This window comes from Amblyraja radiata, chromosome 46 (assembly GCF_010909765.2).
Source record: "Amblyraja radiata isolate CabotCenter1 chromosome 46, sAmbRad1.1.pri, whole genome shotgun sequence".
NCBI lineage: Eukaryota > Metazoa > Chordata > Chondrichthyes > Rajiformes > Rajidae > Amblyraja > Amblyraja radiata.
Genome location: NC_046001.1, coordinates 3,721,668 through 3,731,931, shown reverse-complemented (window position 1 = coordinate 3,731,931; position 10,264 = coordinate 3,721,668). Strand labels below are relative to the sequence as shown.

Here is a 10,264-nt window from a genome sequence, read left to right as displayed (position 1 = left end):
GCTGTGCCCTCTAGTCTTAGACTCTCCCACTAGAAACATAGAAAATAGGTGCAGGAGGAGGCCATTCGGTCCTTCTAGTGGGAACTAGTGGGAACATCCTCTCCACATCCACTCTATCCAGGCCTTTCACTATTTGGTAAGTTTCAATGAGGTCCCCCCTCATCCTTCTAAACTCCAGCGAGTACAGGCCCAGTGCCGTCAAACGCTCATCATATGTTAACCCACTCATCCTGGGATCATTCTTGTGAAGCTCAGATTCAGGGACAGTTTCTTCCCAGCTGTTATCAGGCAACTGAACCATCCTACCACAACCAGAGAGCAGTGCTGAAGTACTATCTACCTCATTGGAGATCCTTGGACTATCCTTGATCGGACTTTGCTGGCTTTACCTTACACTAAACGTTATTCCCTTATCATGTATCCACACACTGTGAATGGCTCGATTGTAATCATGTGTTGTCTTTCCGCTGGCTGGTAAGCACGCTATGAAAGCTTTTCACTGTACCTGGGCACACGTGACAATGAACTAAACTGTAACTGTAAACCTCTTCTGGACCCTCTCCAAGGGCAGTTGCTAAACATGTTCATGTCTGCTGCTCTCCGGTGCTGTGTAACTGAATGAGTGTGGAGTGCTGCTCAGATTAACTGGATGCTACTGTGGTAGTCAGGGTGAATCTGTTGCAAGGACAGAGAATCGACCCTCTCATGGCTGCCAGGCTATTTAAGAGACAGTGACATCAGGCCACATCAGCAACAAACAGGGGTAGACTCTCAGTCCCCAGATCAAGGGGTAGATTCTAAGTCCCCAGATCAAGTGTTGTTTTATTTTAAGTTTCAGATCTAGTATACTTCTCAAGGTGACTGCATGGTACATGTGTACTGGCTCTGTTAATAGAGCAAGGGTATGGAGTTCAGCTGTATCACAGCCAAGCGATGAAGCAGGTGGCTTCAACCAGACGTCGAGTAGGAAAGTACACTTTTGTCCCCGATATGACCCAGTCCACAAAGAGTTGTAAAACGCTGAAGGGTGGCGTGGTCAGAACTTGTTATCTTTAAATGGTAAAGTGATTAGATGGGGGGGGGGGGGTAGACAAAGATACGACCAATCGCTTGCAGGCGAGGGCAAAGCTAGGGAACATCACAGTAAGGCTGAAGATACTCAAAAAAATCACCCTACGACTCTATGTTTAAGAAGGAACTGCAGATGCTGGAAAATCGAAGGTAGACATAAATGCTGGAGAAACTCAGCGGGTGCGGCAGCATCTATGGAGCGAAGGAATAGGTGACGTTTCGGGTCGAGACCCGTCGCCTATTTCCTTCGCTCCATAGATGCTGCCGCACTCTAGATGACTCTATGTTGGCTGGTGTGGTGGGCAAATTGGGCCGAATGGCCAGTTTCCACGCTGTATCACTCTATGGCTCTATGTTGGTCGGCGTGGGCAAGTTGGGTCGTAGGGGGCAATTTCCACGCTGTTAGTCGGCGGAGTTGGGCTGAGCAACTCCGTGACTCTCTCAATGCCATTCCCCAAATAGTTTGCATAGATTTCCACGGCTGCAGATGAGATGCACGCACGCTATGCTGATGTCTTTTGGGCTTCTAATTGTGGATTCTCGTTCTACCTGTCCACAGGTGGGGGACTCCCTTTGTCACCCGGGGCTGTCTTTAGACAACTCCCTGTGCGTCATTGGAGCCCCGCGGACGTCACGGGGGGGAGGGGGCGGGGGGGCAGCCCGAGGCTGGGGCTGCGGCCAATGGGCGCGAAGGGCGGTGAAGCCACGCCCCCCGTCAATTTCACTCCCCTCCCCTGACGTCACAGCTTGTTCATTACAGTGAAATTGACAAGAGAGATTCCCAGAAGCAGGAAGTCAGTCAGGCATAAGTGCCCCAGATCCATCACAGATCGGCAGATGGCACAAACCCGACACCACCACCACCACTACTCCTACCATAGCCACCACCACCACCTGCAGCTGCAAACACCCTCTGGGATTTAAAACAAAAAAATCTATACCTCATTTTGATCTGGATTCTTTTCATTTAAAAAAAGCCCCAAAAAGCAGATAAATACATATTGCCATCAGGTATGTACTGCTTGTTGTCTTGTGTTATCTTTCGTACGGGGTTAAAAAAAAAGTCATGTTATCTTTGCACGTGTTTTTTTCCACTGTGTTTTTTGTTTGTAAATGTTAAAATAAGTCAAAGAATGTAAATGGAAAGTTGCGGGATTATTTCTACACTGTCTTAAGCGATGTTTATGTTGAAAGTTTGACCAGCTTCTGGTTTGGTAATGTTGTCTGCACAAAATTCCCGTTTGGTCGTTTTAGAAGCGGGTGTAGGATAACATAACGTTTGGATCAGCATGCAGGGGGAGAAGAGGAAAGGGTGGCAGGGATTCGCAGGGTAAAGTCAGTGTGACCCGTGGTCGGGTTAGCAGAGTTACTGAGGAATAAGATCTGCTGCAGTCCGAGAATGAATTGTCTGTAAATATTAGGGGACATTAGTTTGCCATGAGTCCACTTCAGCTCTCTGTCATTCGACTGAGTTGCTCAACGGTGTAACTCTCTGCGTGCGATAGTTATGAGAAATGCATTGTTGGGGGAATGGAAGGCGTTTTTTTTTATTGCAAACCATCTCAAAAATAGTACACATGACATTGGGAGGGGAATAGAAAAGAGATCTCCGGTAAGATGGTGTCTGAGACAGCTGAGCGATTGCTACCAAGTCAGTGAGGTGTGCCAGCAATCCAGAAGTGGTCTTATTTTTAGACCTGGTCCCTTGCAAAAGACGAGTAGCACTTCATTCTTCCAGCAGCGTTCTCCTGAAGACAGTTCCAGGTCCTCTGGCGCTGGCCAATATCCAAATTCTTGCCCAAGTAGTGGATGTTTGTGCGTCTGGAGCAGTGAGCATTGGCCAGCAGTTCAAAATGGAGACGAGGAGGGATTTCTTTAGATGGAGACAAAATGCTGGAGTCACTCGGCGGGACAGGCAGCATCTCCGGGGAGAAGGAATGGGTGGCGTTTCGGGTCGAGACCCTTCCGTTCTTTAGACAGAGGGTGGTGAATCTGCGGAATTCGTTGCCACAGACGGCTATGGAGGCCACGACGTTGGGTATGTTTAAGGCAGAGAATGCTAGGTTCTCGATTAGGAAGGGCGTCGAAGATTACGGGGAGAGGGCAGGAGATTGGGGTTGAGAGGGAAAGATAGATTAGCCATGATAGAATGGTGGAGTAGACTCGATGGGCTGAATAGCCTAATTCTGCTCGTATGTCTTATGGTCTAATTCACCCAGAGACAGTGCCATACCTTAAGTCCAATTCCTGAACCAAAAACCACCCAGTTCCTACTTCCCAGCAGGGATTGAAGGGATGGAAGGGAATGCTGCTGCCAATTCCAACATTCCTTGCTTGGAGTCCACTGGAGACCACCTAACTCAATCCAAACCTGGACTTTAGTTTGGGGGTTTACTGAACTGCACGGCTAAGAGACTCGAGCAACTAAACTACCTCGGATGTTATTTACATAAATACAGAACAGATCAGTGTGTCCATATACCATTGAATATATATATACACACACATAAATAAGCATATAAAGTGCAATAGGCTAATTAAAGTTCAGCTTTTTGTTTGAGGAGTTTAATAGTCTGATGGCTGTGGGGAAGTAGCTATTCCTGAATCTGGATGTTGCAGATTTCAGGCTCCTGTACCTTCTACCTGAAGGCAGTGGAGAGATGAGTGTGTGGCCAGGATGGTGTGGGCCCTTGGTGATGCTGCCGGCCTTTTTGAGGCCGCGATTGTGATAGATCCCCTCGATTGTGGGGAGGTCAGAGCCGATGATGGACTGGGCAGTGTTTACAACTTGTTTGCAGTCTTTTCCGCTCCAGGGCGCTCAAGTTGCCGAACCAAACCACGATGCAACCGGTCAGCATGCTCTCCACTGTGCACCTGTTTTGATATACAGATGATTTTTTATTTTAAACCAAGAAAATGCATGTGTGTGACCAAATTGGATATATATAATATTTTGAAATACAAATGTATGCTGAATATTTAAGAGAGGAAATATGTATTAATTGTGAAATCCAGGGTATGCCTTCTTGCCGAATGTCTTTTGACTACTGGGAGAATGGCTGGTGACAAGTGTAAATCTAAGCAGATTAACAGGTGCCTTTATAGCTAGTAATGTGAAACCCATCGCCACTTTGATCGTGTGCCTTAAAGAGCAGTGATACTTTTACTTTTTAAAGTGTCCCATTGACTGTTTAAAAACCCCAGCTTGATTTAAAAGCAGCCAGTGATTTAAAAACATCTTATTTGAAAGTGTGTTAGTGCAGTATCAGGCAACTGAACTCTTCTCTCAGCAGCTGGAGTGTAGTCCTGACCTCCCACCGAGCTCATTGGAGACCTCTGTACCATCTTTAATCGGATTTTGCCTTGTGCTTCATTCACAATTGTCAATTGCACCGATTTACAATGAAAATCTTTTTTGTTGCCTGCTATCCAGTCAGTGCAAAGACTGCACTCGATTACAATCGCGCCGTCCACCGTGTACAGATCCAGGATAAATGGATCAAACTCCGTACAGACAGCACCCATGGTTGGGATCGAGCCGGGCTCTCTGGCGCTTTAAGGCAGCAACTCTACCGCTGCGACACCGTTCTTTGCTTCTGGTCCGCCCCACTCCCCTCCAAACTCTGAAGGTGTCTCCTTGAGATAGTCGTTACTTTGAAGAATTGGGCCATTTGACATTTGAGTCGTTTCCAGCTCCGAGTTGAACTATCTTGTTAGTCTGATTTTACGGTTTGTTTGTTTCCCCCCCCCCCCCCCCATAGCCATGCAAACCATACTCCAAAAAAAAAAGCGCAAAGTGCTGGAGTAACTCAGCGGGCAACTCAATGGATATGGGGAGAAGGCAGGCACGGGTTATTGATTGGGGACGATCAGCCATGATCACAATGAATGGCGGTGCTGGCTCGAAGGGCCGAATGGCCTCCTGCTGCACCTATTGTCTATGTTTCAATGAATAACGTTTAGTGCAAGGTAAAGCCCAATTAAAGATAGTTTGTGGGTCTCTAATGTGGTAGACGGCAGCTCATGACCGCTCCCTGGTTAGTGACAGGAGAGTCCAGTTGCCTGATAACAACCTAGTTGCCTAAATGTTATATCTTTTATCTTGTATCTGTACACTGTGGGCGGCTCGATTGTAATCAGTCATGTACAGTCTTTTCTTTGACTGGATAGCACATGACAAATGTTTTTCGCTGTACCTCGGTACATGTGACATTCATAAACCAAACTAAAGCATGAATGTGTTGCAGAACGGCAGTGCATCTAGTGTGCTGGCTGTTATTAATGTCTTGGATGGCCAGCCTCTTGTGTTAAGGACATAAAAACAGTTTTTATCCACCAGTAGTTGCTCTACTCAACAGCCAAAAGTCTGTAGCCTCCCTTTGATCTGGTATTTTGTTGGTTCACATGCTTGATCAGTGGTGTTTTATCATTAATGTTTTATTATTATTAATGTTTAGTGTTTTCTGAGTCATTGGTAACTGTCACTGTACGTCACGTTGTTACTTGTGGGCGGAGCACCAAGGCAAATTCCTTGTATGTGAATACTTGGCCAAGAAACTTACTTACTTACTTACTTACTTACTTAAGGACGGGATGTGGCATTAGTTATGAATCACTTGAGTCGATGGCATTATCAGTTTGAATGTGCGGCAATGTTTGGGCCAGCCGTTTTTAGCCCTCAAAGTGCTTTGGGGAGGGGGGGGGGGGGACATAATGGAATTAGTGGCAACTTTTGGGACCATTCTGTTAGCTTTGGATATTTTTCAGATCCCCCCTCCCCCCCTCCCGTCCCCATCGTCTTTCAAACGTTGAACTTGCAGCCGCCTCTACCACCTCCGCTGGCAGCTCGTTCCACACACCCACCACCTACTGTGTGAAACGGTTGCCCCTCAGATTCCTATTCAATCTTTCCCCTTTCCCCTCTCACCTTAAACCTATGTCCCCTGGTTCTTGATTCCCCTACTCCAGGTAATTCACGCGATCTAAATATTGCCACTCGGGTTCCTATTAATAGACAATAGACAATAGGTGCAGGAGTAGGCTATTCGGCCCTTCGAGCCAGCACCGCCATTCAATGTGATCATGGCTGATCATCCCCAATCAGTACCCCGTTCCTGCCTTCTCCCCATAATCCCCTGACTCCGCTATTTTTAAGAGCCCTATCTAGCTCTCTCTTGAAAGCATCCAAAGAACCTGCCTCCACCTCCCTCTGAGGCAGATAATTCCACAGACTCACCACTCTCTGTGTGAAAAAGTGTTTCCTCGTCTCCGTTCTAAATGGCTTACTCGTTATTCTTAAACTGTGTGTGGCCCCTGGTTCTGGACTCCCCCAACGTCGGGAACATTTCCTGCCTCTAGCGTGTCCAAACCCTTACATCTTTCCCCTCTCACCTTAAACCTATGTCCCCTGGTTCTTGATTCCCCAACTCTAGGTAAAAACTCTTGTGCATTCACGCTTTCTAAATGTTGCCCCTCAGGTTCCTATTAAATCTTTCCCCTCTTAAACATGCTCTGTAGTTTTAAACTCCCCTGCCCTGGGAAATAGACTGCGACCTACCACTTTATCTGTGTTCTTCATGGTTTTATAACCCTCGATAAGGTCACCCCTCAGCTTCCTTCGCTCCTAGCTGAATCCACACTCTCTCTTAGACCCTGGCGCGGCGCGACGTCTCACCTCCAACAGCAGCAGAAGCGTCGAACTGGGCCTCGGGCTCACGGCCGTTGTGAATCCGGATCCGCCCCCACTTCTACTCCCAGAGCGGGGCCAAGAAAATTGAAGATAGACACAAAATGCAGGAGTAACTCAGCGGGACAGGCAGCATCTCTGGAGAGAAGGAATGGGTGACGTTTCGGGTCGAGACCCTTTTTCAGTATTCAGTCTGAAACGTCACCCATTCCTTCTCTCCAGAGATGCTGCCTGTCCCGCTGAGCGACTCCAGCATTTTGTGTCCAACTTCAAATGACGTCGCGCGCTCCAGACGGCTGTGCGGACGCATGATGACGCACGCGACCGTCGCGCGTCAGTCACTACCGGCCTGTCGCGTAAGTGACGGCCCAAGTGGGACAGGCCCTTGAGAACTCAAGCCTTCCAGACCAAGCAACATCCTTGTGAATCTTTTCTGCACCCTCTCTAGCTTAGTCACATTCTTCCCATAATCGAGCGACCAGACTCTATGCCCCATATGGTCTCACTAAGTTCCTACACGGCCCGAACCGTTGTACTCAAGACCCAGTCTTCCTTCACCAGCTGGTATCCCTGTGCTGCCACTTTAAGGGCAAGATGTACTTGTGCACCCTGGTCTCTCTATTGCACAACACTCCCCAGGCCCCTGTCAATGACCATGTTTTGTGTAGCGGTCACTGCCATGAGATATGCGGAGGCTCAGAATCCTCCTGCACATATGTTTACCCCCTCTCCTCCTTCTGGTGGTGCAGCGGTAGAGTTGCTGCCTTACAGCCAGAGACTGGGTTCAATCCTGACCACGGGTGCTGTCTGTATGGAGTTTGCACGTTGTCCCCGTGACCTGCGTGGGTTTTCTCCGGTACCTTGGTTTCCTCCCACACGCCAAAGGCCTACAGGTTTGTATGCTAATTGGCTTGGCATAAATGTAAAATTGTCCCTGGTGTGTGTAGGGTTAAGGTGCGTGGATTGCTAGTCGGCACGGTCTCGGTGGGCCGAAGGGCCTGTTTCCATGCTGTATCTCTAAACTAAAGTACCTCCCCCCCCCCACTGCCTGGTTAGAGCTACCTCGTTAGAGATTGGAAGGTGCGGGTGCCAGGCAGGCTGGCATATTTGGGTGGCACTCCAGTGCCCGATGCCGCCTCCACACTTTTAACATGACTGCACGAAGTGTTTGTGTCACAGTTGCAACTTTCTCACAAGTTTGTGTTTATCAGGCAACAAGGAACATCGATGCTATCTGGGAATTAGAAAAAACATCCTATTGGAAAGTGTTTAAGAAGGAACTGCGGATGCTGGAAAATCGAAGGTAGACAAAAATGCTGGAGAAACTCAGCGGGTGAGGCAGCATCTATGGAGCGAAGGAAATAGTCGAGACCCTTCTTCAGACTGATGTGAGGGTGGGGGGAAGAAGAAAGGAAGAGGTGGATCCAGTGGGCTGAGGGAGAGCTGGGAAGGGGAGGAGAAAATAGGGACTACCTGAAATTAGAGAAGTCAATGTTCATGCCGCTGGGGTGCAGACTGCCCAAGTGGAAAATGAGGTGCTGCTCCTCCAATTTATGGTGGTCCTCACTCTGGCCATGGAGGAGGCCCAGGACAGAAAGGTCGGATTCAGAATGGGAGGGGGATGGAAAGTGTGTTAACATCTTATCGGAAGGTTTGTTAGAAAACCACAATTAGCACATTCAGCCTCTTGGATTCTAAATGGTAATATTTTGTGTGCACAAAATATCTTGATCCCGAAATGTTGTCCTTATCGCACGTTGCTGGCGATCTTGCAACAGAAATAACGTGCATAGGAAAGGAACTGCAGATGCTGGTTTAACCCGAAGATAGACACAAAAAGCTGGAGTAACTCAGCGGGACAGGCAGCATCTCTGGAGAGAAGGAATGGGTGACGTATGGCGTGCACAGCCTAAAGTTGTAGGACAACTTGTTCTATTTGATCTTATTTGATTGCGCACGCCAGGTTGATTGCATTCGTCGAAACAGGGTGGACCACGTGAAGGTTGCAATCTCCCACCCCACGTTTTGGGTCGAGACCCATCTTCAGACTGGTTAGGGATAAAGGAAACAAGAGATATAGACGGTGATGTGGACAGATAAAGAACAACGAATGAAAGATATGCAAAAAAGTAACGATGATGAAGGAAACAGGCCATTGTTAGCTGTTTGTTGGGTGAGAACGAGAAGCTGGTGTGACTTGGGTGGGGGAGGGATAGAGAGAGAGAGAGAGAGAGAGGGAATGTCGGGGCTACTTGAAGTGAGAGAAATCAATATTCATACCACTGGGCTGTAAGCTGCCCGAGCGAAATATGAGATGCTGATCCTCCAATTTGCGTTTAGCCTCACTCTGACAATGGAGGAGACCGAGGACAGAAAGGTCAGTGTGGGAATGGGAAGGAGAATTAAAGTGTTTGGCAACCGGGAGATCAGGTTGGTTCAGGCGGGCTGAGCGAAGGTGTTCCGCGGAACGATCGCCCAGTCTGCGTTTGGTCTCACCCGCCGATGTATAAGAGTCCACATCTTGAACAGCGGACACAGTAGATGAGGTTGGAGGAGGTGCAAGTGAACCTCTGCCTAACCTGAAAGGACTGTCGGGGTCCCTGGACAGAGTCGAGGGAGGAGGTATAGGGACAGGTGTTGCATCTTCTGCGGTTGCAGGGGAAGGTACCCGGGGGAGGGGGTGGTTTGGGTGGGAAGGGATGAGTTAACCAGGAAGGAACTGCAGATGTTGGTTTAAACCGAAGATAAACACAAACAGCTGGAGTAATCTGAAGAAGAGCCTCGACCCGAAACGTCACCCATTCCTTCTCTCCAGTGATGCTGCCTGTCCCGCTGAGCTACTCCAGCTTTTTGTGTCTATCTTAGAAATAACTTGCGGGATGCATCAAGGTGCTTTAAAAGGGGTAGCAAAGGAGGTGCAGATTCAGCTGGTGAGAATGAATAATGTGCAGAGATGAGCGAAACTATATATTTAAAAAAGAATATGAAAAATACATTTAATTATTTTGCAACCTCTAATTAATTTTTTTCATCCTATGGACCAAAAACATGAAGAGTTACGTATTTAACTAAAGGGAAAAATGTGGGCAATAATATCGTTAGTTGACATTAGTTTGGAGATACAGCATGGACACAGGCCCTTCGGCCCATCGAGTCCACTCCGACCATCGATCGCCCGCTCACACTAGTTCTATGTTATCCCACTTCCTCACCCACTCCCTGCACACCAGGGACAATTTACAGAGGGCCGGTTAACCTACAAACCCGCACGTCTTTGGGATGGGGGAGAAAACCCGGAAGAGCTGGACAAAGAGGCGAAAAGACCAGGACAAATCCGGGCCGGCAACAAATGACCCCGTGGCAGACTGGTGAAGTCGGAACGTCAGCCGTCCTTTTTCTCCGGAGATGCTGCCTGACCCGCTGAGTTAATCGAGCACTCTCAGTCTATCTTTGGTGCAGAGTCTAAAGAAGGGTCCCGACCTGAACCTGAACCTGAAACATCACATG

At 48.1% G+C, this 10,264-nt stretch overlaps 1 protein-coding gene across 1 annotated transcript in view; it reads left to right on the top strand.

Moving 5' to 3' along the window:
• The first annotated feature begins 1,833 nt into the window (after positions 1–1,833).
• Positions 1,834–10,264, top strand: part of LOC116968724 (nuclear receptor subfamily 4 group A member 1-like) — a 39,990-nt gene continuing 31,559 nt past the window's right edge. The window contains exon 1 of the mRNA XM_033015513.1: positions 1,834–2,082. The gene's annotated coding sequence lies outside the window, so the exon portion shown is untranslated. The remainder of the gene's footprint in view (positions 2,083–10,264) is intronic.